Source organism: Salvelinus sp. IW2-2015, linkage group LG28, assembly GCF_002910315.2.
Source record: "Salvelinus sp. IW2-2015 linkage group LG28, ASM291031v2, whole genome shotgun sequence".
NCBI classification, from domain to species: domain Eukaryota; kingdom Metazoa; phylum Chordata; class Actinopteri; order Salmoniformes; family Salmonidae; genus Salvelinus; species Salvelinus sp. IW2-2015.
The window spans coordinates 15,313,306-15,320,767 of NC_036868.1; positions in this window are offsets into that span (position 1 = coordinate 15,313,306).

Genomic DNA, 7,462 nt, shown 5'->3' on the forward strand with positions numbered 1-7,462 from the left:
GGGGGGGGGGGGTACTCCACTCAATTACTTTTAGGGAGCAAAATTTGGAGAGCACAGATGAGATCAGTGAGTGACTGACTGAGGTAGAGTAGCAGTGAGCGGACAGTATTTTTGCCATGCTTATTGTTAACCTTTGACCCTCTCACTTTGTGATGTCTCAGCTGTCTGTCGCTTTTTTGCATATATCTGCACACAACTGCCTAAACTCTGCATTGTAGGGAATTGTATGTGTGTTTTTATGTGTGTCAGGACCAGCCTGCAGTCCCTGAGCAACCGATGCCACACACCAATTGTATACGCAGCGTGGCTTGCTAGGCCGACAGATTTATTAGATTAGTCTCAGACACACCTGAATGAACTGGAGGGTCCAGGGAGCATCTGCAAACGCTCTCCCTGCTCACAATGGTGGTGTTGGTTTCCACGACAACTCAGCAGTGCACCCAGCAGTGGCCCCTAGTGACAGCAGACTCCCGGGTTAGTACTTTGTGTTGCACCCTTCATTCATTCATTTAAAAACCATCCTTCCCCTTTTCCCTCTCCAGCCCTCCTCTCTCTAGTGCTCCTCAATCTGTTACCCTGCCTTCCGCTCCACCGACCCTGTCACTGCCCCGCACACACACACACTCACACACACACACCACTCAAGAGTCTCCCAATGCAGCATAGCCAGGGGCCCATGGCCTTCTAAGCACAACCATTACCCACGACTCACCTGGCCAGGGCCCCCTTACCTCTGGTGTGTCACCTCACTGGGACGGTAAGGGATTAATTCCCTCTTTATTCCTGCTAATTTAAAGCTCCTCTCACTCAACCCTTGAGAGAACTACCCTAGCCACAATCTGTCTCCCCTGCTGTCCAGTGTGGGAAACATGCTAGGGTAAGGTTCACTATTTCACAAAGTTCAGAGGTATAGGCCAGGAAAGATGAGGCGTATTCATGCTGAGAGAGAAGAAAATTCATCTTACTTTTAGTTGATGATACAGTAGTATATAATAGCTTTTTTTATTTTGTGATGTTTTAGCTCGTAATCAGACTCGATTGAACTCTTTCTCTTCCAGAGGACGTTTAAGAATGTCCAGAACCGAGCTCCTTTTGAAACACATGCAGACTGCAGAGACCACATGGGGACTAAGCCTGGACCTGATGCCTTTGGCTTCACTAACCAAGGTGAGTCTAATACTGCCTAATATCACAAAACCGAAAGACTCTTCCATAGTAATGTTCTTCATTGCTGGAGCTGTGTGAATGTGATCTATGTGACTCAGAAGACCATCAGAAGACCCCCCCCCCCCCCGGTCTGCATTAGGCTCAGCTGGGATATAGGGAGGAGAGGAGGAGATACTCTCAGATGGCCAGGCAGCGATAAAGATAGACACAAAGTAATGAGCTGTAAAATGAGGAAAATGTCACCCCGAGCCTCAGTGGAGAGATGGGAGGGATGAGAGGACAATAGAGTGCTATAGTCATGATGCGTGGTGTCTGGGTCGTGACAGAGTGATGGAGATGGGCGGGGCTCTCCCAAGTGACACAGGGCAGGGGGTGGGGACGCTAGTCATCAAGGCACAGTCATATCTTCAACTAGCTCGTACCACTGAGCCTTTTGTCTTAGTTTAAATACAGTAATTGTCATGTGTGCTCCCTCTCCGGCCTCTAGGTCACCAGGCTGCTCGTTATGGCGCACACCTGTCACCCTCGTTACGCTTGCATCAGCGCATAATGACACTCACCTGGACTCCATCACCTCCTTGATTACCTGCTCTATACATGTCACTCCCTTTGGTTCCTTCCCCAGGCGTCATTGCTTCTGTTTCAGTTTCCTGTCTGTACGTTGTTCGTGTTTCTTGTTTTGTATTATGTTTCATTTATTTAATGATTCACTACCTGAACTTGCTTCCCGACTCCCAGCGCACACGATACAATAATGTAGGCCTAGTGCTATAACAGTAATAGCAACCCATAGATTGGTCATGGAGCCAGTCACTCTAGCTTAGTGTTAGATCTTGACCATGTAGGGAAGCAGAGACTGTGGATTAAGTAAATATTCTGATTGTAATCGATCGGCTGGATAAAGAGTTGCACTGGAGCGCAACACTGTCAGGATGTATTAGCCCTCTGGCTGAACTCTGACAGTCATGCCTTCAGAGACCATGCCTTCAGAGACCATGCCTTCAGAGACCATGCCTTCAGAGACCATGCCTTCAGAGACCATGCCTTCAGAGACCATGCCTTCAGAGAGCACAGCTGGCAATTTGGTCGCATTAACGGGATAGACTCAATCTCTACTGTCTCTCAAGCACTACACTGTTCTTCATTGGTACTGTATAGAGCAGTTGGATTCAGCTGCGGGACAATTTGTTTTCTTGAGCTGATGGTCGGGGGCCAAAACAACATAATTACAAATCATTTGTAGACTGCATATTGACTGCAAGAAGCCCAAACATATATCATATTTGACTAAAACATAATAATTTACAACCTTGCTTACATTTGTATACGATCACGTGTCTCTCTTATGTGTGGGAATACTTGGGTACAGATTTCTTAAATTAAAATCACTTGAAGCTGATTTTCTGGTGTTGTTACAGTATTTTATGTCCAACAATGATTAAAAAAACAAATGTTTAACTTAGAGGGCCAAATAAAACCACCGCCAGTTGGGGAAGCCTGGTATAGTTTGAGTTACAGGAAGGGATATCAAGGTAGGATCCAGCCCCCAAGGAATGTGATTGGCTGCTTTGTTTGGAAAGTAACCCCACAATAATTTATAATAGTATATGCCATTTAGAAGATTATTTTATCCAAAGCGACTTAGTCATGCGTGCATGCATTTTACGTATGGGTGGTCCCGGGAATTGAACCCATTACCCTGACGTTATAAGCACCATGCTCTTCCAACTGAGCTACAGAGGACCACAATTGTTTTATTTTAACTTTTTTCGAGAAGGAAAAATAAATGCTATTTTACTAGAACTTGTAAATATGTTTTTTTTATTTGTATTTGTGTCACGGCTTTCTAATTCCTCCTCCTCGGACGAGGAGAGGCGAGAAGGATCGGACCAATACGCGGAGTGGTTAGTGTCCATAATTTATTAGCATCGAACTGAACACTATAATGAAACAAAATAACAAATAGAAAACCGACAAACAGTCCCGTGTGGCACAACGACTACACGGAAGACACTTTAACAAACTACAAAACAAATAAACGATGTAGACAGACCTGACTTGAGAACTTACAAACTACGAAGAACGCACGGACAGGAACAGACTACATACACGAACGACAAACGAAACACGAAAACACAAGTGAAACCCAGGCTGCCTAAGTATGATTCTCAATCAGGGACAACGATTGACAGCTGTCTCTGATTGAGAAACATACCCGGCCGGACACAAACATCCCAACATAGAAAATACCACATAGACAAACCCACCCAACTCACGCCCTGACCAACTAAATAAATACAAGAAAAAGGAAAACAGGTCAGGAACGTGACAATATGATACATTGTAAACTGAGGACTCACTTGAAGGTTCTTATAGAACCCATACACTGCGTCATTGCAATGCTATAGCACTTTAGTTTTTTTCTGGTCATTAATTCTCCTGATCTTCTGCCTTTCTTGCCACTTTTCCTTTTCTATCTCACACTTTCAGGTGCACCGTTTCTGTATATCAGGTATACACCATGTTTTATATTTGTCTCTGAGCCAATGAGTTTATACTTTGTCTGAGGGTTTGGCTGTCAATCTAATTTTATTTCAAAAATATTTTCTGTCCTTTCTAAATCTCTGAGCTCTTTTTCCTCCTATTCCCATTTTCCCTCTAGTGTAGTACCAGGGACCTAGGTCAAGGCCTCCGAGAGTTAGTGATTGTAATGAAAGTCTGTAGTTAAGCCTGTAGTTACCTTTGTAGTGAGTACCTGTAATGAACGCCTAATGTGTGTAATCATGGGCTATCTGCAGTGATCCTTCCCTGTCTGATTTGAATGTAGCCACTATTTGACTTCTACCCCATTTGAGAGTTGTTGATGGTGGGAAAGGGTCCAGGGAGGAATGGACTTTGAGGTAATAAAGCAGCAGTAAAAGACTATCAGCAGCACTGCCTTATATCAACCTGGACTCAGGGGTAGACGATTTCTACATTGGCCTCTTGACCCGATTTCCACTAGATAACACAGCCACAAAGTCAAAACAGCTTTCCCATTTTGACAACAAATGCTGCTCCGGCGGGAGAAATCAATAGGCGAATATCACAGCTGAACACAACACTGGAGAGTGAGTAATACTGTGAAACACTATCATTCCACTATTAATACAGATATATTATGGACATTTTCACAAATTGCAATGCATTTTTTGATATAATCATGTGTAGCACCTTTAAGTAACCTTCTGTCTAATGCAACCATACCTAACATATCCTACTAATTGAGCGTCTCAGGTTTACCTTTACTATGTTACGTCTAGCATATGAGACCAGCCTGCATGTATATGCTGCTGCATATCAGTGGTGAAGCATGATCTTTTCTCAGCAGATTGAATTGAAACTCAATGTTCTACTTTATGTCCATTATTCAGCACGGAAGACAAAAACACTGACACTGATCAACCAAATGGACATTGGTGATCGGGGTGAGAAATAGGGTTGGAAACAGGTTTATTTCAACATTACAAAGAAATACTCTTATAAACAATGACAACACTGCCATGTGGTTTTCAAACAGCAAGGCTCAGTGCAACATCAGTTTCGTAGATGCACTTTCTCGACTTCACTTCCGTCTGCAGTCGGTTGCTTCAGTCTTACCACTCGAACAAGCCCAATGACATGCCTACTCTTAAAATGGCAGTTTCTACACTGTTGGATTACCTCATGGAGCAAACATTTATTTCATTTAGGGCTCTATTCAATCTGTAATCCTGAAGCGTTACAGATTACGCGATAGAAATGTAAGGGTCATTTTCGATTAATCCGAAGTAGCTTTTACCTTGAATGCAGTCTCCGCTAAAGCAGGAACATTGCCTTTAAATTTCAACCACACTGTGAAGCTGAACTTCCGCGATGCGGATTGAATAGAGCCCTTAGTGACAGTTCCACCTGAAACTAGTGATGGGAGTTGAGAAGACAATGGTAACTTCCAAGTTGAGAATTAAGGAAGTATCACCCAAAACATTTTAGTTGAAAAATTGCTGCCGGCGCTTTACACTAGCTAAGGTGTAATGATAGTATGAAAGGATTCACATCAGTGGAGGCTCCTCAGAGGAGGACCATCCTCATTGAATTTAATATAACCCTAAATAGTGAAACATTAAAGTTATCCTTTTTAGATAAAACTATACTAAATATATTCACATCATCAAATAATTGATTAAAACATTGTTTTGCAATGAAGATCTACAGTAGCCACAGAAGCACTCTGTCGGGTAGCACCATGGTGTAGTTAGCTTCTGTCCTCCTCTGGGTACATTGACTTCAATACAAAAGAGGCTCATGGTTACTGGTTACAATACTAAGAGGCTCATGGTTCTCACTGCCTGCCATATATGTACACAGTAATTATAACTTCCATACGTCCTCCAACCTATCAGAGCTCTTTCAGCATGAACTGACATGTTGTCCACCCAATCAAGGATCAGAGAATGAATCTAGTACTGAAAGCATAGGCTACAGCTAGCTAGTACTGTAGGGCATAAAATGTGGTGAGTTATTGACTCAAAGAGAGAGAGAAAGACAATAGTTGAACAAATTAATTCCTTCTGAATTTAAGGAGAAGCATGAGGGATAGAGCTAGCTATATTTGGTTGTATTATTATTTACTTTCACTTAGCTAACAAACACAGCTAGCTAGTTTAGTCTACTGAAACACCCAGCTCAAACAGAGAGGGATGCTATATTAGCTAGCTGGCTATAGCTAGGTAAGCTTTTGGTTTTATTCATTTATTGCCACTGGGGCCTGCTAAACTGCTTTCTGACTGTACACTGTACTGCATGATTGTAGCGGGTTTACTAATGTGTTAGTTATAGTAGTTCTGGTTGACTATGACATGACAATGATGTGTAGCGGTTAGCGGTCATGATATGAAGTTTGGCTTGGAAAAGTTTTTTCGCCTGGTCACGGACAGCTGATGTGTTGTGCACTGAAGTCCACAAACGAAGAGGTGAGAGCAGGAGAGCACGTAGATCGTCGCAAGGAATTATATATACAATAAGCAAAGTGATCATGCTGCTTTTATGTGGCTACTATGAAAGTCAACTGTTTGCGTGTGATCAGGGGTGTATTCATTCCACCGACATGGTTAAAAAACATTTCTTAAACGGAAGCAAACGGCCATAAACATTGTCCAATAGATACTCTAATTTTCAACTGATGGACTAATGATTACACCCTAGAGAGGCTAGATGCAGGCCAGAGTGTTCAAGGCGGTATTGAATGTGTAACTGTCTGTCACCTTGATTAAATCAAATCAAATTGTATTTGTCACATGCGCCGAATACAACCGGTATATAGACCTTAAAGTGAAATGCTTATTTACAAGCCCTTAACCAACAATGAAACATAAGTGATAAGTAAAAAAATAGATACTTTTTTTAATTTTTATAAAAGTAACAAATAATTAAACAGCAGAAGTAAAATAACAATAGCGAGGCTATATTACAGGGGGTACCGGTACAGATTACTCAAAATTCCCTCGACCTGTGCACATACTTTGTAAACTTTCATTCATAGGCTAGGTTTTAGCAACCTCATGATGGATATAGGGAAAATTTGAGAATTATGTAGTAACCTAAACCTATCGATGTTACATTGAGCTGGGTGAATGGAATATGAATGACAGTCATCCAATATGCTATAATAGAACTAAGGCCATGCTCATCATTTTTTTAAATCAACCTCCCTCATCTTAAACGGCACCGAATGCCACTGAGTCACATATCACCATTACTACGGCCATGTTCGAGAGGATCAAAACCACAATGTATCATGAGTAAATTCTGACTTACTGATCTACAAATAATGAGTCGCTATTTATGATGCAAGGTGATTTGTATATCAGTCAGTCGGCAGTCGCCTGCAGTTGCTTTGATGCTCTCGAACACGGCCAAAGTGTAGGTAGGTGAGGAAGTGATAGCCTACTCTGGGCTTGTTCGACATTGCAACCGATAGTGCAGGCGACTGACAATAACGACTCATTACTATTTGCAGATCAGTCAGTCAGTCACAATTTACCCATGATACATCACTGATTCGATGCTCTCAAACAAAGCCGTAGTAATGGTGACATGTGAATATTTCCTGCTGCTGCTCTGTACGGTAAACTACAATAATCTCAGGATGTAATTAGTTGTCCTGATTGTGACTGGAGATTTATGACTGCATTATCTGGAATCACAATAATGAAGAATATTATTGTTCTGTAAATTTTACAGCTCTGAAAATAATGAAATAATTCATAGCCACCAG